A 26,331-nucleotide genomic window follows, 5' to 3' on the forward strand; every position below is an offset into this window, starting at 1 on the left:
CTCCAGCCCTCGGGCACAGCATCAGGGCCAGACTCTCTCCTCCCTCCAGCCCTCGGGGCACAGCATCAGGGCCAGACTCTCCTCCCTCCAGCCACCTCACAGCACAGCATCAGGGCCAGACTCTCCTCCCTCCAGCCACCTCACAGCACAGCATCAGGGCCAGACTCTCCTCCCTCCAGCCACCTCATAGCACAGCATCAGGGCCAGACTCTCCTCCCTCCAGCCACCTCACAGCACAGCATCAGGGCCAGACTCTCCTCCCTCCAGCCACCAAAAAGCACAGCATCAGGGCCAGACTCTCCTCCCTCCAGCCACCTCACAGCACAGCATCAGGGCCAGAGTTTCCTCCCTCCAGCCACCTCACAGCACAGCATCAGGGCCAGACTCTTCTCTCTCCAGCCACCTCACAGCACAGCATCAGGGCCAGACTCTCCTCCCTCCAGCCACCTCACAGCACAGCATCAGGGCCAGACTCTCCTCCCTCCAGCCACCTCAAAGCACAGCATCAGACTCTCCTCCCTCCAGCCACCTCAAAGCACAGCATCAGGGCCAGACTCTCCTCCCTCCAGCCACCTCACAGCACAGCATCAGACTCTCCTCCCTCCAGCCACCTCACAGCACAGCATCAGGGCCAGACTCTCTCCCTCCAGCCACCTCACAGCACAGCATCAGGGCCAGACTCTCCTCCCTCCAGCCACCTCAAAGCACAGCATCAGGGCCAGACTCTCCTCCCTCCAGCCACCTCACAGCACAGCATCAGGGCCAGACTCTCCTCCCTCCAGCCACCTCATAGCACAGCATCAGGGCCAGACTCTCCTCCCTCCAGCCACCTCACAGCACAGCATCAGGGCCAGACTCTCCTCCCTCCAGCCACCTCATAGCACAGCATCAGGGCCAGACTCTCCTCCCTCCAGCCACCTCACAGCACAGCATCAGGGCGAGACTCTCCTCCCTCCAGCCACCAAAGCACAGCATCAGGGCCAGACTCTCCTCCTCCAGCCACCTCAGCACAGCATCAGGGCCAGAGTTTCTCCCTCCAGCCACCTCACAGCACAGCATCAGGGCCAGACTCTCCTCTCTCCAGCCACCTCACAGCACAGCATCAGGGCCAGACTCTCCTCCTCCAGCCACCTCACAGCACAGCATCAGACTCTCTCCCTCCAGCCACCTCAAAGCACAGCATCAGGGCCAGACTCTCCTCCCTCCAGCCACCTCACAGCACAGCATCAGGGCCAGACTCTCCTCCTCCAGCCACCTCAAAGCACAGCATCAGGGCCAGACTCTCCTCCCTCCAGCCACCTCACAGCACAGCATCAGGGCCAGACTTTCTCTCCCTCCAGCCACCTCATAGCACAGCATCAGGGCCAGACTCTTCTCCCTCCAGCCTCGGGCACAGCATCAGGGCCAGACTCTCCTCCCTCCAGCCCTCGGAGCACAGCATCAGGCCAGACTCTCCTCCCTCCAGCCACCTCACAGCACAGCATCAGGGCCAGACTCTCCTCCCTCCAGCCACCTCACAGCACAGCATCAGGGCCAGACTCTCCTCCCTCCAGCCACCTCATAGCACAGCATCAGGGCCAGACTCTCCTCCCTCCAGCCACCTCACAGCACAGCATCAGGGCCAGACTCTCCTCCCTTCAGCCACCTCACAGCACAGCATCAGGGCCAGACTCTCCTCCCTCCAGCCCTCGGGGTACAGCATCAGGGCCAGACTCTCTCCCTCCAGCCCTCGGGGCACAGCATCAGGGCCAGACTCTCCTCCCTCCAGACACCTCCTACAGCATCAGGGCCAGACTCTCCTCCCTCCAGCCACCTCACAGCACAGCATCAGGGCCAGACTCTCCTCCCTCCAGCCACCTCACAGCACAGCATCAGGGCCAGACTCTCCTCCCTCCAGCCACCTCACAGCACAGCATCAGGGCCAGACTCTCCTCCCTCCAGCCACCTCAAAGCACAGCATCAGGGCCAAACTCTCCTCCCTCCAGCCCTCGGGGCACAGCATCAGGGCCAGACTCTCCTCCCTCCAGCCACCTCGCAGCACAGCATCAGGGCCAGACTCTCCTCCCCTCCAGCCACCTCACAGCACAGCATCAGGGCCAGACTCTCCTCCCTCCAGCCACCTCACAGCACAGCATCAGGGCCAGACTCTCCTCCCTCCAGCCACCTCACAGCACAGCATCAGGGCCAGACTCTCCTCCCTCCAGCCGTTGGGGCACAGCATCAGGGCCAGACTCTCTCCTCACAGCACCCAGCATCAGGGCCAGACTCTCCTCCCTCCAGCCCTCGGGCACAGCATCAGGGCCAGACTCTCCTCCCTCCAGCCACCTCAAAGCACAGCATCAGGGCCAGACTCTCCTCCCTCCAGCCTCGGGGCACAGCATCAGGGCCAGACTCTCCTCCCTCCAGCCACCTCACAGCACAGCATCAGGGCCAGACTCTCCTCCCTCCAGCCACCTCACAGCACAGCATCAGGGCCAGACTCTCCTCCCTCCAGCCGTGGGGCACAGATCAGGGCCAGATCCTCACAGCACAGCATCAGGGCCAGACTCTCCTCCCTCCAGCCACCTCAAAGCACAGCATCAGGGCCAGACTCTCCTCCCTCCAGCCTCGGGGCACAGCATCAGGGCCAGACTCTCCTCCCTCCAGCCCCTCGGGCCACAGCATCAGGGCCAGACTCTACTCCCTCCAGCCACCTCAAAGCACAGCATCAGGGCCAGACTCTCCTCCTCCAGCCTCGGGGCACAGCATCAGGGCCAGACTCTCCTCCCTCCAGCCTCGGGCACAGCATCAGGGCCAGACTCTCCTCCTCCAGCCACCTCACAGCACAGCATCAGGGGCCAGACTCTCCTCCCTCCAGCCCTCGGGCAAAGCATCAGGGCCAGACTCTCCTCCTCCAGCCCCTCGGGCAAAGCATCAGGGCCAGACTCTCCTCCCTCCAGCCACCTCACAGCACAGCATCAGGGCCAGACTCTCTCCCTCCAGCCACTCCCACAGCATCAGGGGCCAGACTCTCCTCCCTCCAGCCACCTCACAGCACAGCATCAGGGCCAGACTCTCCTCCCTCCAGCCACCTCACAGCACAGCATCAGGGCCAGACTCTCCTCCTCTCAGCCACCTCAGCACAGCATCAGGGCCAGACTCTCTCCCTCCAGACACCCCACAGCATCAGGGCCAGACTCTCCTCCTCCAGCCACCTCACAGCAAAGCATCAGGGCCAGACACTCCTCCTCCAGACACTCCAGCACAGCATCAGGGCCAGACTCTCCTCCTCCAGACACCTCACAGCACAGCATCAGGGCCAGACTCTCCTCCCTCCAGCCCTCGCAGCACAGCATCAGGGCCAGACTCTCCTCCTCCAGCCCTCGGGGCACAGCATCAGGGCCAGACTCTCCTCCCTCCAGCCACCTCACAGCACAGCATCAGGGCCAGACTCTCCTCCCTCCAGCCACCTCACAGCACAGCATCAGGGCCAGACTCTCCTCCCTCCAGCCACCTCATAGCACAGCATCAGGGCCAGACTCTCCTCCCTCCAGCCACCTCACAGCACAGCATCAGGGCCAGACTCTCCTCCCTCCAGCCACCTCAAAGCACAGCATCAGGGCCAGACTCTCCTCCTCCAGCCACCTCACAGCACAGCATCAGGGCCAGACTCTCTCCTTCAGCCACCTCACAGCACAGCATCAGGGCCAGACTCTCCTCCCTCCAGCCCTCGGGGCCTACAGCATCAGGGCCAGACTCTTCTCCCTCCAGCCACCTCACAGCACAGCATCAGGGCCAGACTCTCCTCCTCCAGCCACCTCACAGCACAGCATCAGGGCCAGACTCTCCTCCTCCAGCCACCTCAAAGCACAGCATCAGGGCAGACTCTCCTCCCTCCAGCCACCTCAGCACAGCATCAGGGCCAGACTCTCCTCCCTCCAGCCACCTCACGAGCACAGCATCAGGGCCAGACTCTCTCCCTCCAGCCACCTCACAGCACAGCATCAAGGCCAGACTCTCTCCCTCCAGCCACCTCACAGCACAGCATCAGGGCCAGACTCTCCTCCCTCCAGCCACCTCACAGCACAGCATCAGGGCCAGACTCTCTCTCCCTCCAGCCCTCAGGGCACAGCATCAGGGCCAGACTCTCCTCCCTCCAGCCCTCGGGCACAGCATCAGGGCCAGACTCTCCTCCCTCCAGCCACCTCACAGCACAGCATCAGGGCCAGACTCTCCTCCTCCAGCCACCTCACAGCACAGCATCAGGGCCAGACTCTCCTCCCTCCAGCCACCTCATAGCACAGCATCAGGGCCAGACTCTTCTCCCTCCAGCCACCTCACAGCACAGCATCAGGGCCAGACTCTCCTCCCTCCAGCCACCTCACAGCACAGCATCAGGGCCAGACTCTCTCCCTCCAGCCCTCGGGCACAGTATCAGGGCCAGACTCTCCTCCCTCCAGCCCTCGGGAACAGCATCAGGGCCAGACTCTCCTCCCTCCAGCCACCTCACAGCACAGCATCAGGGTCCAGACTCTCCTCCTCCAGCCACCTCACAGCACAGCATCAGGGCCATACTCTCCCCCCTCCAGCCACCTCACAGCACAGCATCAGGGCCAGACTCTCCTCCCTCCAGCCACCCCACAGCACATTATCAGGGCCAGACTCTCCTCCCTCCAGCCCTCGGGGCATAGCATCAGGGCCAGACTCTCTTCCCTCCAGCCACCTCATAGCACAGCATCAGGGCCAGACTCTCCTCCCTCCAGCCACCTCATAGCACAGCATCAGGGCCAGACTCTCCTCCCTCCAGCACCTCGGGGCACAGCATCAGACTCTCCTCCTCCAGCCACCTCACAGCACAGCATCAGGGCCAGACTCTCCTCCCTCCAGCCACCTCACAGCACAGCATCAGGGCCAGACTCTCCTCCCTCCAGACACTCCCACAGCATCAGGGCCAGACTCTCCTCCCTCCAGCCACCTCACAGCACAGCATCAGGGCCAGACTCTCCTCCCTCCAGCCACCTCACAGCACAGCATCAGGGCCAGACTCTCCTCCTCCAGCCACCCTCGGCACAGCATCAGGGCCAGACTCTCCTCCCTCCAGACACCCCAGCACAGCATCAGGGCCAGACTCTCCTCCCTCCAGCCACCTCACAGCACAGCATCAGGGCCAGACTCTCCTCCCTCCAGACACCTCAGGTCAGCATCAGGGCCAGACTCTCCTCCTCCAGACACCTCACAGCACAGCATCAGGGCCAGACTCTCACTCCCTCCAGCCTCGCGGCACAGCATCAGGGCCAGACTCTCCTCCCTCCAGCCCCTCGGGGCACAGCATCAGGGCCAGACTCTCCTCCCTCCAGCCACCTCACAGCACAGCATCAGGGGCCAGACTCTCCTCCCTCCAGCCACCTCACAGCACAGCATCAGGGCCAGACTCTCCCTCCCTCCAGCCACCTCATAGCACAGCATCAGGGCCAGACTCTCCTCCCTCCAGCCCTCACAGCACAGCATCAGGGCCAGACTCTCCTCCCTCCAGCCACCTCAAAAGCACAGCATCAGGGCCAGACTCTCCTCCCTCCAGCCACCTCACAGCACAGCATCAGGGCCAGACTCTCCTCCCTCCAGCCACCTCACAGCACAGCATCAGGGCCAGACTCTCCTCCCTCCAGCCACCTCACAGCACAGCATCAGGGCCAGACTCTCCTCCTCCAGCCCTCGGGGCACAGCATCAGGGCCAGACTCTTCTCCCTCCAGCCACCTCACAGCACAGCATCAGGGCCAGACTCTCCTCCCTCCAGCCACCCTCACAGCACAGCATCAGGGCCAGACTCTCCTCCCTTCAGCCACCTCAAAGCACAGCATAGGGCCAGACTCTCCTCCCTCCAGCCACCTACAGCACAGCATCAGGGCCAGACTCTCCTCCCTCCAGCCACCTCACAGCACAGCATCAGGGCCAGACTCTCCTCCCTCCAGCGACCTCCAAGCACAGCATCAAGGCCAGACTCTCCTCCCTCCAGCCACCTCACAGCACAGCATCAGGGCCAGACTCTCCTCCCTCCAGCCACCTCACAGCACAGCATCAGGGCCAGACTCTCCCTCCCTCCAGCCCTCGGGCACAGCATCAGGGCCAGACTCTCCTCCCTCCAGCCTGGGGCACAGCATCAGGGCCAGACTCTCCTCCTCCAGCCACCTCACAGCACAGCATCAGGCCAGACTCTCCTCCTCCAGCCACCTCACAGCACAGCATCAGGGCCAGACTCTCCTCCTCCAGCCACCTCATAGCACAGCATCAGGGCCAGACTCTCCTCCCTCCAGCCACCTCACAGCACAGCATCAGGGCCAGACTCTTCTCCCTCCAGCCACCTCACAGCACAGCATCAGGGCCAGACTCTCCTCCCTCCAGCCCTCGGGGCACAGCATCAGGGCCAGACTCTCCCTCCCTCCAGCCACCTCACAGCACAGCATCAGGGCCAGACTCTCCCCCTCCCTTCAGCCACCTCACAGCACAGCATCAGGGCCAGACTCTCCTCCCTCCAGCCACCCTCAAGCACAGCATCAGGGCCAGACTCTCCTCCCTCCAGCCACCTCAAAGCACAGCATCAGACTCTCCTCCTCCAGCCACCTCAAAGCACAGCATCAGGGCCAGACTCTCCTCCCCTCCAGCCACCTCACAGCACAGCATCAGGGCCAGACTCTCCTCCCTCCAGCCACCTCACAGCACAGCATCAGGGCCAGACTCTCCTCCCTCCAGCCTCAGCACAGCATCAGGGCCAGACTCTCCTCCCTCCAGCCTCGGGCACAGCATCAGGGCCAGACTCTCCTCCCTCCAGCCACCTCACAGCACAGCATCAGGGGCCAGACTCTCCTCCCTCCAGCCCCTCGGGGCTACAGCATCAGGGCCAGACTCTCCTCCCTCCAGCCACCTCACAGCACAGCATCAGGGCCAGACTCTCCTCCTCCAGCCACCTCACAGCACAGCATCAGGGCCAGACTCTCCTCCTCCAGCCACCTCGAGCACAGCATCAGGGCCAGACTCTCCTCCCTCCAGCCTCGGAGCACAGCATCAGGGCCAGACTCTCCTCCCTCCAGCCTCGGAGCACAGCATCAGGGGCCAGACTCTCCTCCCTCCAGCCACCTCATAGCACAGCATCAGGCCAGACTCTCCTCCTCCAGCCACCTCGGGGCACAGCATCAGGGCTAAACGTCTCCTCCTCCAGCCTCGGTACAGCATCAGGCCAGACTCTCCTCCCTCCAGCCCTCGGGCAAAGCATCAGGGCCAGACTCTCCTCCTCCAGCCCTCGGGGCAAAGCATCAGGGCCAGACTCTCCTCCCTCCAGCCACCTCACAGCACAGCATCAGGGCCAGACTCTCCTCCCTCCAGCCCTCGGGGCACAGCATCAGGGCCAGACTCTCCTCCCTCCAGCCCTCGGGGCACAGCATCAGGGCCAGACTCTCCTCCCTCCAGACACCCCACAGCATCAGGGCCAGACTCTCCTCCCTCCAGCCACCTCACAGCAAAGCATCAGGGCCAGACTCTCCTCCCTCCAGCCACCTCACAGCACAGCATCAGGGCCAGACTCTCCTCCCTCCAGCCACCTCACAGCACAGCATCAGGGCCAGACTCTCTCCTCCAGACACCCCACAGCATCAGGGCCAGACTCTCCTCCCTCCAGCCACCTCACAGCAAAGCATCAGGGCCAGACTCTCCTCCCTCCAGACACCTCACAGCACAGCATCAGGGCCAGACTCTCCTCCCTCCAGCCTCGGGCACAGCATCAGGGCCAGACTCTCCTCCTCCAGCCCTCGGGGCACAGCATCAGGGCCAGACTCTCCTCCCTCCAGCCACCTCACAGCACAGCATCAGGGCCAGACTCTCTCCTCCAGCCACCTCACAGCACAGCATCAGGGCCAGACTCTCCTCCCTCCAGCCACCTCATAGCACAGCATCAGGGCCAGACTCTCCTCCTCCAGCCACCTCACAGCACAGCATCAGGGCCAGAACTCTCCTCCTCCAGCCACCAAAAGCACAGCATCAGGGCCAGACTCTCTCCCTCCAGCCACCTCACAGCACAGCATCAGGGCCAGAGTTTCCTCCTCCAGCCACCTCACAGCCACAGCATCAGGGCCAGACTCTCTCTCTCTCCAGCCACCTCACAGCACAGCATCAGGGCCAGACTCTCCTCCCTCCAGCCACCTCACAGCACAGCATCAGGGCCAGACTCTCCTCCCTCCAGCCACCTCAAAGCACAGCATCAGACTCTCCTCCCTCCAGCCACCTCAAAGCACAGCATCAGGGCCAGACTCTCCTCCCTCCAGCCACCTCACAGCACAGCATCAGACTCTCCTCCCTCCAGCCACCTCAAAGCACAGCATCAGGGCCAGACTCTCCTCCCTCCAGCCACCTCACAGCACAGCATCAGGGCCAGACTCTCCTCCCTCCAGCCACCTCAAAGCACAGCATCAGGGCCAGACTCTCCTCCCTCCAGCCTCACAGCACAGCATCAGGGCCAGACTCTCCTCCTCCAGCCACCTCACAGCACAGCATCAGGGCCAGACTCTCTCCTCCAGCCACCTCACAGCACAGCATCAGGCCAGACTCTCTCCCTCCAGCCACCTCATAGCACAGCATCAGGGCCAGACTCTCCTCCCCCCTCCAGCCACCTCACAGCACAGCATCAGGGGCCAGACTTCCTCCCTCCAGCCACCAAAAAGCACAGCATCAGGGCCAGACTCTCCTCCCTCCAGCCACCTCACAGCACAGCATCAGGGCCAGAGTTTCCTCCCTCCAGCCACCTCACAGCACAGCATCAGGGCCAGACTCTTCTCTCTCCAGCCACCTCACAGCACAGCATCAGGGCCAGACTCTCCTCCCTCCAGCCACCTCAAAGCACAGCATCAGACTCTCCTCCCTCCAGCCACCTCAAAGCACAGCATCAGGGCCAGACTCTCCTCCCTCCAGCCACCTCACAGCACAGCATCAGGGCCAGACTCTCTCTCCCTCCAGCCACCTCAAAGCACAGCATCAGGGCCAGACCTCTCTCCCTCCCTCCCAGCCACCTCACAGCACAGCATCAGGGCCAGACTCTCCTCCCTCCAGCCACCTCATAGCACAGCATCAGGGCCAGACTCTCCTCCCTCCAGCCCTCGGGGCACAGCATCAGGGCCAGACTCTCCTCCCTCCAGCCCTCGGGGCACAGCATCAGGGCCAGACTCTCCTCCCTCCAGCCACCTCACAGCACAGCATCAGGGCCAGACTCTCCTCCCTCCAGCCACCTCACAGCACAGCATCAGGGGCCAGACTCTCCTCCCCTCCAGCCACCTCACAGCACAGCATCAGGGCCAGACTCTCCTCCCTCCAGCCACCTCACAGCACAGCATCAGGGCCAGACTCTCCTCCCTCCAGCCACCTCACAGCACAGCATCAGGGCCAGACTCTCCTCCCTCCAGCCCTCGGGGACAGCATCAGGGCCAGACTCTCCTCCCTCCAGCTCGGGAGCAGCATCAGGGCCAGACTCTCCTCCTCCAGCCACCTCACAGCAAAGCATCAGGGCCAGACTCTCCTCCTCCAGCCACCTCACAGGCAAAGCATCAGGGCCAGACTCCTCCTCCAGCCACCTCACAGCACAGCATCAGGGCAGACTCTCTCCTCCCTCCAGCCACCCCACAGCATCAGGGCCAGACTCTCCTCCCTCCAGACACCTCCACAGCATCAGGGCCAGACTCTCCTCCCTCCAGCCACCTCACAGCAAAGCATCAGGGCCAGACTCTCCTCCTCCAGACACCTCACAGCACAGCATCAGGGCCAGACTCTCCTCCTCCAGCCACTAAGGGCTTCTACAGCATCAGGGCCAGACTCTCTCTCCCTCCAGCCCTCGGGGCACAGCATCAGGGCCAGACTCTCCTCCCTCCAGCCCTCGCACAGCATCAGGGCCAGACTCTCCTCCCTCCAGCCACCTCACAGCACAGCATCAGGGCCAGACTCTCCTCCCTCCACAACCTCACAGCACAGCATCAGGGCCAGACTCTCCCCTCCAGCCACCTCATAGCACAGCATCAGGGCCCAAACTCTCCTCCCTCAGCCACCTGCACAGCAACATCAGGGCCAGACTCTCCTCCTCCAGCCACCAAAAGCACAGCATCAGGCCAGACTCTCTCCCTCCAGCCACCTCACAGCACAGCATCAGGGCCAGACTCTCCTCCCTCCAGCCACCTCACAGCACAGCATCAGGGCCAGACTATTCTCTCTCCAGCCACCTCACAGCACAACATCAGGGCCAGACTCTCCTCCCTCCAGCCACCTCACAGCACAGCATCAGGGCCAGACTCTCCTCCCTCCAGCCACCTCAAAGCACAGCATCAGGGCCAGACTCTCCTCCCTCCAGCCACCTCAAGCACAGCATCAGGGCCAGACTCTCCTCCCTCCAGCCACCTCACAGCACAGCATCAGGGCCAGACTCTCCTCCCCTCCAGCCACCTCAAAGCACAGCATCAGGGCCAGACTCTCCTCCCCCTCCAGCCACCTCACAGCACAGCATCAGGGCCAGACTCTCCTCCCTCCAGCCACCTCACAGCACAGCATCAGGGCCAGACTCTCCTCCCTCCAGCCACCTCACAGCACAGCATCAGGGCCAGACTCTCTCCCTCCAGCCCTCGGGGCGCAGCATCAGGGCCAGACTCTCTCCCTCCAGCCTCGAGCACAGCATCAGGGCCAGACTCTCTCCCCCTCCAGCCACCTCACAGCACAGCATCAGGGCCAGACTCTCCTCCCTCCAGCCACCTCACAGCACAGCATCAGGGCCAGACTCTCCTCCCTCCAGCCACCCCTCATAGCACAGCATCAGGGCCAGACTCTCCTCCCTCCAGCCACCTCACAGCACAGCATCAGGGCCAGACTCTTCTCCAGCCACCTACAGCACAGCATCAGGGCCAGACTCTCACTCCCTCCAGCCCTCGGGGCACAGCATCAGGGCCAGACTCTCCTCCCTCCAGCCCTCGGGGTGTACAGCATCAAGGGCCAGACTCTTCCTCCCTCCAGCCACCTCACAGCACAGCATCAGGTCCAGACTCTCCTCCCTCCAGCCACCTCACAGCACAGCATCAGGGCCATACTCTCCTCCTCCAGCCACCTCACAGCACAGCATCAGGGCCCGACTCTCCCCTCCCTCCAGCCACCCCAGCAGCACATTATCAGGGCCAGACTCTCCTCCCTCCAGCCCTCGGGAGCATAGCATCAGGGCCAGACTCTCTTCCCTCCAGCCACCTCATAGCACAGCATCAGGGCCAGACTCTCTCCTCCCTCCAGCCACCTCACAGCGCAGCATCAGGGCCAGACTCCTCCTCCAGCCACCTCAAGCACAGCATCAGACTCTCCTCCCTCCAGCCACCTCACAGCACAGCATCAGGGCCAGACTCTCCTCCCTCCAGCCACCTCACAGCACAGCATCAGGGCCAGACTCTCCTCCCTCAGCCACCTCACAGCACAGCATCAGGGCCAGACTCTCCTCCTCCAGCCACCTCACAGCACAGCATCAGGGCCAGACTCTCCTCCTCCAACCACCTCAAAGCACAGCATAGACTCTCTCCCTCCAGCCACCTCAAAGCACAGCATCAGGGCCAGACTCTCCTCCCTCCAGCCACCTCACAGCACAGCATCAGGGCCAGACTCTCCTCCCTCCAGCCACTCACAGCACAGCATCAGGGCCAGACTCTCCTCCCTCAGCCCTCGGGGCACAGCATCAGGGCCAGACTCTCCTCCCTCCAGCCCTCGGGGCACAGCATCAGGGCCAGACTCTCCTCCTCCAGCCACCTCACGCACAGCATCATGGGCCGGACTCTCCTCCCTCCAGCCACATCACAGCACAGCATCAGGGCCAGACTCTCCTCCTCCAGCCACCTCACAGACACAGCATCAGGGCCAGACTCTCCTCCCTCCAGCCCTCGGGGTTATCAGCATCAGGGCCAGACTCTCTCCCTCCAGCCACCCAAAAGCACAGCATCAGGGCCAGACTCTTCTCTCTCCAGCCACCTCACAGCACAGCATCAAGGCCAGACTCTCCTCCCTCCAGCCACCTCACAGCACAGCATCAGTGCCAGACTCTCTCTCCTCCCCTCGGGGCTACAGCATCAGGGCCAGACTCTCCTCCCTCCAGCCACCTCACAGCACAGCATCAGGGCCAGACTCTCCTCCTCCAGCCCTCGGGGCACAGCATCAGGGCCAGACTCTCCTCCTCCAGCCCTCAAGTACAGCATCAGGGCCAGACTCTCCTCCTCCAGCCACCTCACAGCACAGCATCAGGGCCAGACTCTCCTCCCTCCAGCCACCTCACAGCACAGCATCAGGGCCAGACTCTCCTCCTCCAGCCCTCGGGCAGCAGCATCAGGGCCAGACTCTCCTCCCTCCAGCCCTCGGGGCAGAGCATCAGGGCCAGACTCTCCTCCCTCCAGCCACCTCACAGCACAGCATCAGGGCCAGACTCTCCTCCCTCCAGCCACCTCACAGCACAGCATCAGGGCCAGACTCTCCTCCCTCCAGCCACCTCACAGCACAGCATCAGGGCCAGACTCTCCTCCCTCCAGCCCTCGGGGTCTCTGCAGCATCAGGAGCCAGACTCTCCCTCCAGCCCTCGGGCACAGCATCAGGGCCAGACTCTCCTCCCCCAGCCACCTCATAGCACAGCATCAGGGCCAGACTCTCCTCCCCTCCAGCCACCTCAAAGCACAGCATCAGGGCCAAACTCTCCTCCTCCAGCCCCTCGGGGGCACAGCATCAGGGCCAGACTCTCCTCCCTCCAGCCCTCGGGGCACAGCATCAGGGCCAGACTCTTCTCCCTCCAGCCACCTCACAGCACAGCATCAGGGCCAGACTCTCCTCCTCCAGCCACCTCACAGCACAGCATCAGGGCCAGACTCTCCTCCCTCCAGCCACCTCACAGCACAGCATCAGGGCCAGACTCTCCTCCCTCCAGCCACCTCAGCACAGCATCAGGGCCACTCTCCTCCCTCCAGCCCTCGGGCTACAGCATCAGGGCCAGACTCTTCTCTCCCCTCCAGCCACCTCACAGCACAGCATCAGGGCCAGACTCTCCTCCCTCCAGCCACCTCACAGCACAGCATCAGGCCAGACTCTCCTCCCTCCAGCCACCTCACAGCACAGCATCAGGGCAGACTCTCTCCCTCCAGCCACCTCACAGCACAGCATCAGGGCCAGACTCTCTCCCTCCAGCCCTCGGGCACAGCATCAGGGCCAGACTCTCCTCCCTCCAGCCCTCGGGGCACAGCATAGGGCCAGACTCTCCTCCCCTCCAGCCACCTCACAGCACAGCATCAGGGCCAGACTCTCCTCCTCCAGCCCTTGGGGGCACAGCATCAGGGGCCAGACTCTCCTCCCTCCAGCCACCTCACAGCACAGCATCAGGGCCAGACTCTCCTCCCTCCAGCCCTCGGGCACAGCATCAGGGCCAGACTCTCCTCCCTCCAGCCCTCGGTGCAGCATCAGGGCCAGACTCTCCTCCCTCCAGCCCTCGGGGCACAGCATCAGGGCCAGACTCTTCCTCACAGCACAGCATCAGGCCAGACTCTCCTCCCTCCAGCCACCTCACAGCAGCATCAGGGCCAGACTCTCCTCCCTCCAGCCCTCGGGGGCACAGCATCAGACTCTCCTCCCTCCAGCCCTCGGGCACAGCATCAGGGCCCAGACTCTCCTCCCTCCAGCCCTCGGGCAGCAGCATCAGGGCCAGACTCTCTCCCTCCAGCCCTCGGGGCGATCAGCATCAGGGCCAGACTCTCCTCCCTCCAGCCACCTCACAGCACAGCATCAGGGCCAGACTCTCCTCCCTCCAGCCACCTCACAGCACAGCATCAGGGCCAGACTCTCCTCCCTCCAGCCACCTCACAGCACAGCATCAGGGCCAGACTCTCCTCCCCTCCAGCCACCTCAAGACACAGCATCAGGGCCAGACTCTCCTCCCTCCAGCCACCTCAAAGCACAGCATCAGGGCCAGACTCTCCTCCCTCCAGCCCTCGGGGCACAGCATCAGGGCCAGACTCTCCTCCCTCCAGACACCTCTACACTTGGAGACGCTGTTATAACCCCTTGAGAGGAGCTCTGTTCCGTAGACTAAAACCTCTTGTTCCCCCAGTTGAACAAAGCTCCATCCCTCTGGGAGATAGGGTGTACATATATCAGAGGAGGTTGGTGGCACCTTAATTGGGGAGGACTGACTGGTGGTAATGGCTGGAGCTGAATCAGTGGAATGGTATCAAACACATGGTTTCCATGGTGATGCCATTCCATTGGCTCCTTCGGACATTATTATGACCGTCCTCCCCTCAGCAGCCCCCACTGACATCAATCATAATGAATCCATTTCATGCTGCCTTGACTGACTGCACCTTCCCTAGCTTACTCTCCACCCGCCCCGATACCCCAAACGGACCAGACAAAACCCCATGCTTGACTTTTCCCTTGAATCCTACTCCAACCAGCAATGTCCTCGTGGACACGTCGCGGATTTCCTCTTTCCCGACTCTGTTTCCTTTTCGCTCTTCAGACTCTTCCTCATTCTCTTCAACTCGTTGATCCCTAATAACAGGAGATACAAGGTCCTCCGTTCTATATTCAGAGACATCTGAGGCCCCGAAGTCTATGAAGACATGTCTACACTCCAGGAGACCAATATTCACCTGCTGCCGTTGTCCATTCCTTATCTGGCCTTATGTCACATTAAACATATTGATCATATCTGGCCTTATGTCACATTAAACATATTGATCACATCTGGCCTTATGTCCATTAAACATATTGATCATATCTGGCCTTATGTCACATTAAACATATTGATCATATCTGGCCTTATGTCACATTAAACATATTGATCATATCTGGCCTTATGTCACATTAAACATATTGATCATATCTGGCCTTATGTCACATTAAACATATTGATCATATCTGGCCTTATGTCACATTAAACATATTGTTTGTCCTTTTAACTATTATTCTCAAATTGCATTATTTCAGGACTGGTTGAAGATCACTGTTGACTAATGTATTAGCATCATATTGGGTGTCTCATCTTTGTGTGTGTTTTGTTGTTGAAGGGTCTCACAGCCAGATTGAATTTGACTTCCTGGTGCGAGGTCAGTTCCTGCGGACGTCGTTGTCCAATCACATGGAGGCTGAAGGCATCTCAACGGTGAGTAGGACCTCTGGACAGTAGGACCTCTGAACAGTAGGGTTTACCAGTAGCCTGCTTAGTATGACAATATGACTTGAAGCGTGTTTTGACTTGTGTGTGTGTGTGTGTGTGTGTGTGTGTGTGTGTTACAGGAAGATGTGGTGGAGATCGAGTATGTGGAGAGGTTCACCGCTCCCCAACCAGAGGAGTGTATGATGCATGATGACTGGATCAGCTCAGTGGAGGCAGACTCTGAATGGTAAGAGACATGATGTCTAACCCAGACTCTGAATGGTAAGAGACATGATGTCTAACCCAGACTCTGAATGGTGAGAGACATGATGTCTAACCCAGACTCTGAATGGTAAGATGGAGACATGATGTCAACCCAACTCTGAATGGTAAGAGACATGATGTCTAACCCAGACTCTGAATGGTAAGAGACATGATGTCTAACCCAGACTCTGAATGGTAAGAGACATGATGTCTAACCCAATCAATCAATCAATCAATTTTATTTTATATAGCCCTTCTTACATCAGCTAATATCTCGAAGTGCTGTACAGAAACCCAGCCTAAAACCCCAAACAGCTAGTAATGCAGGTGTAGAAGCACGGTGGCTAGGAAAAACTCCCTAGAAAGGCAAAACCTAGGAAGAAACCTAGAGAGGAACCAGGCTAATGAGGGTGGCCAGTCCTCTTCTGGCTGTGCGGGTGGAGATTATAACAGAACCATGCCAAGATGTTCAAAAATGTTCAAGTGACAAACATGGTCAAATAATAATCAGGAATAAATCTCAGTTGGCTTTTCCGATCATGGGAGTTTAAAACAGCAGGGTCTGGGACAGGTAGGGGTTCCTAACCAGGCAGAACAGTTTAAACTGGAATAGCAGCAAGGCCAGAAGGCGGACTGGGGACAGCAAAGAGTCACCACGGCCGGTAGTCCGACGTATGGTCCTAGGGCTCAGGTCTCTCGGTTGGCTTTCATAGCCGATCATTTAGAGTTGAAAACAGCAGGTCTGGGACAGGTAGGGGGTTTCGTAACACGCAGGCAGAACAGTTGAAACTGGAATTAGGCAGCAAGGCCAGGCGGACTGGGGACAGCAAGGTGTCATCATGCCCGGTAGTCCTGGCACGTATGGTCCTAGGGCTCAGGTTCTCAGAGAGAAAGAGGAGAATCGAGAGAATTAGACATACTTAAATTCACACAGGACACTGGATAAGACAGGAGAAGTACTCCAGGTATAACTAACTAACCCCACCCCCGACACATAAACTACTACAGCATAAATACTGGAGGCTGAGACAGGAGCGGTCCGGAGACACTGTGGCCCCATCCGAAACCGGACAGGGCCAAACAGGAAGGATATAACCCCACCCACTCCGCCAAAGCACAGCCCCACACCACTAGAGGATATCCCCAACCACCAACTTACAATCCTGAGACAAGGCCAGTATAGCCCACAGAGGTCTCCACCACAGCACAAACCAGGGGGGCGCCAACCCAGACAAGGAAGATCACGTCAGTAACTCAACCCACTCAAGTGACGCACCCCTCCCAGGGACGGCATGAAAGAGCACCAGCAAGCCAGTGACTCAGCCCCTGCAACAGGGTTAGAGGCAGAGAGAACCCCAGTGGAGAGGGGACCGGCCCGGCAGAGACAGCAAGGGCTGTTCGTTGCTCCAGCCTTTCCCGTTCACCTTCACACTCCTGGGCCGGACTACACTCAATCATATGACCTACTGAAGAGATAAGTCTTCAGTAAAGACTTAAAGGTTGAGACCGAGTCTGCCTCTCACATGGGTAGGGCAGACTGTTCCATAAAAATGGAGATCTATAGGAAAGCCCTGCCTCCCGCTGTTTGCTTGCTAGAAATTCTAGGGACAATTAGGAGGCCTGCGTCTTGTGACCGTGGCGTACGTATTAGTATGTACGGCAGGACCAACTCGGAAAGATAGGTAGGAGCAAGCCCATGTAACGCTTTATAGGTTAACAGTAAAACCTTGAAATCAGCCCTTGCCTTAACAGGGAAGCTAGTGTAGGGGAAGCTAGCACTGGAGTAATATGATCAAATTTCTTGGTTCTAGTAGGATTCTAGCAGCCGTATTTAGCTAACTGAAGTTTATTTAGTGCTTTATCCGGGTACGGAAAATAGGAGCATTGCAGTAGTCTAATCTAGGAGTAACAAATGCATGGATTAATTTTTTCTGCATCATTTTTGGACAGAAAATTTCCCTGATTTTGCAATGTTACGTAGATGGAAAAAAGCTGTCCTTGAAACAGTCTTGATATGTTCGTCAAAGAGAGATCAGGGTCGAGTAACGCTCCTAGGTCCTTCACAGTTTTATTTGGAGACGACTTTACAACCATCAAGATGAATTGTCAGATTTAACAGAAGATCTCTTTGTTTCTTGGGACCTAGTACAAGCATCTCTGTTTTGTCCGAGTTTAAAAGTAAAAAGTTTTCAGCCATCCACTTTCTTATGTCTGAAACACAGGCTTCTAGCGAGGGCAATTTTGGGGCTTCACCATGCTTCATTAACCCATAACCCAGACTCTGAATGGTAAGAGACATGATGTCTAACCCAGACTCTGAATGGTAAGAGACATGATGTCTAACCCAGACTCTGCGAATGGTGAAGAGACATGATGTCTAATCCAGACTCTGAATGTGGTGAGTACATGATGTCCAACCCAGACTCTGAATGGTAAGAGACATGATGTCTAACCCAGACTCTGAATGGTAAGAGACATGATGTCTAACCCAGACTCTGAATGGTAAGAGACATGATGTCTAACCCAGACTCTGAATGGTAAGAGACATGATGTCTAACCCAGACTCTGAATGGTAAGAGACATGATGTCTAACCCAGACTCTGAATGGTAAGAGACATGATGTCTAACCCAGACTCTGAATGGTAAGAGGCCCTAACCCAGACTCTGATTGGTAAGAGGCCCTAACCCAGATACCCTATGTTAATGATGTCTGCTCCAGGATCCTGACGGGTTCCTACGATAAGACGGCCAGGATCTGGTCTCTGGAGGGAGCAAGGCTGTGATGACGGTGGCCGACACACGGACGTGGTGAAGGACGTGGCCTGGGTCAAGAGGAGTGAGGGGGAGGGTCTGGGTCAAGAGAGTGAGGGGAGGGTCTGGGTCTAGAGAGGTGAGGTGAGGGTCTGGGTCAAGAGAGGTGAGGGTCTGGGTCAAGAGGAGGTGGGAGGGTCTGGGTCAAGAGAGGTGAGGGGAGGGGTCTGGCTCAAGAGGAGGTGAGGGGAGGGTCTGGAGTCAGAGGGAGGGGGAGGGAGTCTGGAGTCAAGAGAGGTGAGGGGATGGATCTAAGAGAGGTGAGGGGGTCTGGGTCCGAAGAGAGGAGGGTGAGGGGTCTGAGTAGAGAGGGGAGGGTCTGAAGTCAAGAGAGGTGAGGGAGGGTCTGGGTCAAGAGAGGGGGTGGGGGGGGGTCCAAGAGAGTGAGGGGAGGGTCTGGGTCAAGAGGAGTGGGGGGAGGCGTCAAGAGAGTGAGTGGTCTCAGTGAAGCTAGCTGTGCCACTAGAGATCCTGGTTGAATCCAGGCTCTGTCGTAGCGGCCGTGACCGGGAGACCAATGGGCGGCGCACCAGGTGCCATGGCGTCGTCTGGGGTAGGGGAGTGGAATGGCCGGCAGGGATGTGGCTCAGTTGGTAGAGCATAGGCGTGGCAAACACCAGGGTTGTGGGTTCGATTCCCCGGGGGGTATGAAAAAATAAAAATTAAATAATGTAAGTCGCTCTGGATAAGAGCGTCTGCTAAATGAACGTGAAATGTAAGAGGTGAGGGGGAGGGTCTGGGTCACTTTGGAGCTGATTTGCTGGTGTTTTTTACAGTTTTTTATTTCCAACAATTTTAAAATAAAAATTGCTCCAACTTGGGTTAGGGAAATAAATCACTGCGGGCCAAATTTTGGCCTGAGGGCGGCCAGTTGGGGAACCCTGGTCTAGATGGTCTCATCCTGACACCCCTATTTTTGTCTGATGGTCCCACCTCCCTGCTCTCGGCTTCTCTGGACCAAACCATTCTGCTGTGGGGTGGAACTCTGAGAGAAAGGCTGAAAGCTAGACACTGTTTGCCGTGGACGCGCAGAGCGTTGACATTATCGCCACTGATCCCACACGCACTAAGGGTGAGCGGGAGGAGAAGACAGGAAAGGAGAGAGGGGTGAGAAGACAGGAAGGAGGAACAGGAAGGAGGGGGGAGGAAGACAGGGAGAAGGGGGAGAAGACAGGAAGAGAAGGGGAGAAGACAGGAAGGAGAAGGGGGAAGAGAAGGAGGAAGGGGAGAAGAGAAAGGGAGGAGGGAGAAGACAGGGAGGGGGAGAAGACAGAGAAGGAGGGGGAGAAGACAGGGAAGGAGGAGGGAGAAGACAGGAAGGAGGAGAAAGAAGGAGGAGGAGAAGACAGGAAGGAGGAGGGGAGAAGACAGAAGGAGGAGGGGGGAGAAGAAGGAAGGCAGGGAAAGGAGAAGAGGGTGGGAGAAGACAGGGAGAGGAGGGAGAAGACAGGGGAGAGAGGGGGGAGAAGACAGGAAGGAGAAGAGGGGGAGAAGACAGGAAGGAGAAGAGGGGAGAAGACAAAGGAGAAGGGGAGAAGACAGGAAGGAGAAGAGGGGAAGGAGTGGAAGAGGGAGAAGACAGGAAGGAGAAGATGGGGGGAGACAGGAAGAAGGAGAGAGGGAGGAGAAGACAGGAAGGAGGAGGGAGGAGAAGACAGGAAGGAGGGGGAAGACAGGAGAAGGGAGGAGAAAGGAAGGAGGAGGGAAGAGAAGACAGGAAGGGAGGGAGGAAGACAGAAGAAGGAAGGGAGGAAGGAGGGGAGAAGACAGGAAGGCAGAAGGGGGGAGAAGACAGGAAGGAGAAGAGGGGGAGAAGACAGGAAGAGGGAGAGAAGACAGGGGGAAGGAAAGGGAGAGAAGACAGAAAGAGAGGGGGAGAAGACAGGAAAGGAGAAGAGGGGGAGAAGACAGGAAGGAAGGGGGAGGGACAGGAAGGAAGAGGGGGAGAAGACAGGAAGGAGAAGAGGGGGAGAAGACAGAAGGAAGAGGGGGAGAAGACAGGAAGGGGAAGAGGGAGGAAGGGGAAGGAGAAGAGGGGAGAGAAGACAGAAGGAGAAGAGGGGGAGAAGATACGAAGAGAAGAGGGGGAGAAGACAGGAAGAAGAGGGAAGGGAAAGACAGGGGGGGAGAGGGGGGAGAAGACAGGAAGGAGAAGAGGGGGAGAAGACAGGAAGGGGAAGAGGGGGGGAGAAGACAGGAAGGGGAAGAGGGGGGGAGAAGACAGGAAGGAGAAGAGGGGGGGAGAAGACAGGGGAGGAAGAGGGGGAGAGAAGACAGAAAGAAGAGGAGACAGGAAGGGGAAGAGGGGGAGAGACAGAAAGGAGAAGACAAACAGAGGAGGAGAAAGAAACAAGAAGGAAGAGGGGAGAAGACAGGAAGGAGAAGAGGGGAGAAGACAGGAAGGAAAGACAGGAGGGGGAAGTACAGGAAGGGGAAGAGGGGAGAAGACAGGAAGGAGAAGACAGAAGGGAAGGGGGGAGAAGACAGGAAGGAGAAGGGGGGGGGGAAAATATGATTTATTCTTATTATTCTAGATATGCAGCGGTCTACATCACTGCTCAGGAACTAATAGATGGGTTAGGGTTAGGGGGGGATATTATTATTCTTATTATTCTAGATATGCAGCGGTCTACATCACTGCTCAGGAACTAATAGATGGGTTTTGTCTTCATTCCTCTCAGTTCTGCAGTGGTTCCTGGGACAAGATGCTGAAGATCTGGTCAGCAGGTAGCAGTCCTGTGGATTGGTTCACGAGCTCCCTGGTCTCATAGGATCCATGTTAACTGTGGATCTCCTGTATTATCCCTGCTACTGTTCTGTTGTGTCGTGCCAGTGGCCCACGGAGGAGGAGGAGGAGGAGGAAGAGGAGGCTCGCAGCAGACCCAGAAAGGAAACAAGAAGACTGAACAACTGGGACTGACCAGGGTGAGGAGAGAAGCCTACTTAACGAGCCTATCAGACTGACCAGGGAAAGAGTAGAGCAACCTAACCCTTACTTAGAACTAACCTCGACTGACCAAGGTAAAGGAGAGAGCGCTCAACCCTACCCCAGATCTAACCTATCAACTGACCAGGTAAGAGGCAGCCTCACCCCCTTGCCTTAACCCCAGACTAACCCTATCAGACTGACCAGGGGTGAGAGGCAGCCTAACCCTTACCTTAACCCAGACTAACCCTTCGGACTGACCAGGGTGAGAGAGCGCCTAACCCTTACCTTAACCCAGACTAACCCTATCAGACTGACCAGGGTGAGGAGAGCAGCCTAACCCCTTACCTTAACCCGCGACTAACCCTATCAGACTGACCAGGGTGAGGAGAGCAGCCTAACCCTTACCTTAACCCAGACTAACCCTATCAGACTGACCAGGGTGAGGAGAGCAGCCTAACCTTACCTTAACCCAGACTAACCCTATCAGACTGACCAGGGTGAGGAGGAGAGCAGCCTAACCCTTACCTTCCCAGACTAACCTATCAGACTGACCAGGGTGAGGAGAGCAGCCTAACCCTTACCTTAACCCAGACTAACCCTATCAGACTCGACCAGGGTGAGGAGAGCAGCCTAACCCTTACCTTAACCCAGACTAACCCTATCAGACTGACCAGGGTGAGAGAGCAGCCTAACCCTTACCTTAACCCAGACTAACCTATCAGACTGACCAGGGGTGAGGAGAGCAGCCTAACCCTTACCTTAACCCAGACTAACCCTATCAGACTGACCAGGGTGAGGAGAGCAGCCTAACCCTTACCTTAACCCAGACTAACCCTATCAGACTGACCAGGGTGAGGAGAGGCAGCCTCAACCCTTACCTTAACCCAGACTAACCCTATCAGACCGACCAGGGTGAGGAGAGCAGCCTAACCCTTACCTTAACCCAGACTAACCCTATCAGACTGACCAGGGTGAGGAGAGCAGCCTAACCCTTACCTTAACCCAGACTAACCCTATCAGACTGACCAGGGTGAGGAGAGCAGCCTAACCCTTACCTTAACCCAGACTAACCTATCAGACTGACCAGGGTGAGAGAGCAGCCTAACCCTTACCTTAACCCAGACTAACCCTATCAGACTGACCAGGGTGAGGAGAGCAGCCCAACCCTTACCTTAACCCAGACTAACCCTATCAGACTGACCAGGAGTGAGGAGAGCAGCCTAACCTTACCTTAACCCCAGACTAACCTATCAGACTGACCAGGAGTGAGGAGAGCAGCCTAACCCTTACCTTAACCAGACTAACCCTATCAGACTGACCAGGGTGAGGAGAGCAGCCTAACCCTTACCTTAACCCCAGACTAACCCTATCAGACTGACCAGGGTGAGAGAGCAACCTAACCCTTACCTTAACCCAGACTAACCCTATCAGACTGACCAGGGTGAGGAGAGCAGCCTAACCCTTACCTTAACCCAGACTAACCCTATCAGACTGACCAGGGTGAGGAGAGCAGCCTAACCCTTACCTTAACCCAGACTAACCCTATCAGACTGACCAGGGTGAGGAGAGCAGCCTAACCCTTACCTTAACCCAGACTAACCCTATCAGACTGACCAGGGTGAGGAGAGCAGCCTAACCCTTACCTTAACCCAGACTAACCCTATCAGACTGACCAGGGTGAGGAGAGCAGCCCAACCCTTACCTTAACCCAGACTAACCCTATCAGACTGACCAGGGTGAGGAGAGCAGCCTAACCCTTACCTTAACCCAGACTAACCCTATCAGACTGACCAGGGTGAGGAGAGCAGCCTAACCCTTACCTTAACCCAGACTAACCCTATCAGACTGACCAGGGTGAGGAGAGCAGCCTAACCCTTACCTTAACCCAGACTAACCCTATCAGACTGACCAGGGTGAGGAGCGTTAGCGATGGGTTATAGCTATGTTTTGTTCTGTGGTAGTGATCTTCCTCCTCTAGATACCCCTCATGATGTTACCCAGGGTTAGGGGCTCCCAGGTCCCTCATCTTCCTCCTCTAGATACCCCTCATGATGTTACCCAGGGTTAGGGGCTCCCAGGTCCTCATCTTCCTCCTCTAGATACCCCTCATGATGTTACCCAGGGTTAGGGGCTCCCAGGTCCCTCATCTTCCTCCTCTAGATACCCCTCATGATGTTACCCAGGGTTAGGGGCTCCCAGGTCCCTCATCTTCCTCCTCTAGATACCCCCTCATGATGTTACCCAGGGTTAGGGGGCTCCCAGGTCCCTCATCTTCCTCCTCTAGATACCCCTCATGATGTTACCCAGGGTTAGGGGCTTCCAGGTCCCTCATCTTCCTCCTCTAGATACCCCTCATGATGTTACCCAGGGTTAGGGGGCTCCCAGGTCCCTCATCTTCCTCCTCTAGATACCCCTCATGATGTTACCCAGGGTTAGGGGGCTCCCAGGTCCCCTCATCTTCCTCCTCTAGATACCCCTCATGATGTTACCCAGGGTTAGGGGCTCCCCAGGTCCCTCATCTTCCTCCTCTAGATACCCCTCATGATGTTACCCAGGGTTAGGGGCTCCCAGGTCCCTCATCTTCCTCCTCTAGATACCCCTCATGATGTTACCCAGGGTTAGGGGCTCCCAGGTCCTCATCTTCCTCCTCTAGATACCCCTCATGATGTTACCCAGGGTTAGGGGCTCCCCAGGTCCCTCATCTTCCTCCTCTAGATACCCCTCATGATGTTACCCAGGGTTAGGGGCTCCCAGGTCCCTCATCTTCCTCTCTAGATACCCCTCATGATGTTACCCAGGGTTAGGGGCTCCCAGGTCATCTTCCTCCTCTAGATACCCCCTCATGATGTTACCCAGGGTTAGGGGCTCCCAGGTCCCTCATCTTCCTCCTCTAGATACCCCTCATGATGTTACCCAGGGTTAGGGGCTCCCAGGTCATCTTCCTCCTCTAGATACCCCTCATGATGTTACCCAGGGTTAGGGGCTCCCAGGTCCCTCATCTTCCCTCCTCTAGATACCCCTCATGATGTTACCCAGGGTTAGGGGCTCCCAGGTCATCTTCCTCCTCTAGATACCCCTCATGATGTTACCCAGGGTTAGGGGCTCCCAGGTCCCTCATCTTCCTCCTCTAGATACCCCTCATGATGTTACCCAGGGTTAGGGGCTCCCAGGTCCCCTCATCTTCCTCCTCTAGATACCCCTCATGATGTTACCCAGGGTTAGGGGCTCCCAGGTCCCTCATCTTCCTCCTCTAGATACCCCTCATGATGTTACCCAGGGTTAGGGGCTCCCAGGTCCCTCATCTTCCTCCTCTAGATACCCCTCATGATGTTACCCAGGGTTAGGGGCTCCCATGTCATCTTCCTCCTCTAGATACCCCTCATGATGTTACCCAGGGTTAGGGGCTCCCAGGTCTCTCATCTTCCTCCTCTAGATACCCCTCATGATGTTACCCAGGGTTAGGGGCTCCCAGGTCCCTCATCTTCCTCCCTCTAGATACCCCTCATGATGTTACCCAGGGTTAGGGGCTCCCAGGGGTTAGGGGCTCCCCCAGGGTTAGGGGCTCCCAGGGTTAGGGGCTCCCAGGGTTAGGGGCTCCCAGGGTTAGGGGCTCCCAGGGTTAGGGGCTCCCAGGGCTCCTATACAGTTGATCAGTAGTGTATTAATCATCTTCCTCCCCTAGACTCCCCTCATGACATTGTCTGGTCACAACGAGGCGGTGTCGTCTGTCCTCTGGTTGGACAGCGAGGAGATCTGCAGTGCATCCTGGGACCACACCATCCGACTCTGGAACGCCGAGACCGGAGGCGTGACGACCACACTGGTGAGAGACTCCCTAACCCTAGACCCCACTGGTGAGAGACTCCCTAACCCTAGACCCCACTGGGGAGAGACTCCCTAGACCCCACTGGTGAGAGACTCCCTAACCCTAGACCCCACTGGGGAGAGACTCCCTAACCCTAGACCCCACTGGGGAGAGACTCCCTAGACCCCACTGGGGAGAGACTCCCCTCACAACCTCTTAGTTGATGACTGATAGGTTGATCTCCCCTTCTCTTCTTCTCTATAGACGGGCAGTAAGGTGTTTAACCATGTCTCCTACTCTCCACTGTGTCGGCGCCTGGCCTCTGGCAGCACTGACAGACACGTCAGGCTGTGGGACCCTCGCTCCAAAGGTAACAACTAAATCACATCACTTCATTTAAACATCTCCTTGCACTTTCCAATGTACATTAGAACATCTCTCTTACGTGTGTGTATTTGTATTTATTATGGATCCCCATTAGTTCCTGCCAAGGCAGCAGCTACTCTTCCTGGGGTTTATTATGGATCCCCATTAGTTCCTGCCAAGGCAGCAGCTACTCTTCCTGGGGTTTATTATGGATCCCCATTAGTTCCTGCCAAGGCAGCAGCTACTCTTCCTGGGGTTTATTATGGATCCCCATTAGTTCCTGCCAAGGCAGCAGCTACTCTTCCTGGGGGTTTGTTATGGATCCCCATTAGTTCCTGCCAAGGCAGCAGCTACTCTTCCTGGGGTTTATTATGGATCCCCATTAGTTCCTGCCAAGGCAGCAGCTACTCTTCCTGGGGTTTATTATGGATCCCCATTAGTTCCTGCCAAGGCAGCAGCTACTCTTCCTGGGGTTTGTTATGGATCCCCATTAGTTCCTGCCAAGGCAGCAGCTACTCTTCCTGGGGTTTATTATGGATCCCCATTGGTTCCTGCCAAGGCAGCAGCTACTCTTCCTGGGGTTTATTATGGATCCCCATTAGTTCCTGCCAAGGCAGCAGCTACTCTTCCTGGGGTTTATTATGGATCCCCATTAGTTCCTGCCAAGGCAGCAGCTACTCTTCCTGGGGTTTATTATGGATCCCCATTAGTTCCTGCCAAGGCAGCAGCTACTCTTCCTGGGGGTCCAGCAACATTAAGGCAGTTATAATTTAAAATATAACACTTTACCCAATACATTTAGTGTGTTCCCTCAGGCCACTACTCCACTACCACATATTTACAATACAACATCCATGTGTACGTGTGTGTAGAGTGTGTGTCTCTTCACAGTCCCTGCTGTTCCATAAGGTGTGTGTTTTATCTTGTGTGTGTGTGTAGACGGGTCGTTGGTGCTGCTGTTCCATAAGGTGTGTGTTTTATCTTGTGTGTGT

General features: G+C 57.8%; 1 pseudogene; it reads left to right on the forward strand.

Annotated features, from left to right (window-relative positions):
* The window catches only part of LOC121565121, a 61,058-nt pseudogene that overhangs the window by 27,362 nt on the left and 7,365 nt on the right, over window positions 1–26,331 (forward strand).

Source organism: Coregonus clupeaformis, unplaced genomic scaffold, assembly GCF_020615455.1.
Source record: "Coregonus clupeaformis isolate EN_2021a unplaced genomic scaffold, ASM2061545v1 scaf1120, whole genome shotgun sequence".
Taxonomy (NCBI): Eukaryota; Metazoa; Chordata; class Actinopteri; order Salmoniformes; family Salmonidae; genus Coregonus; species Coregonus clupeaformis.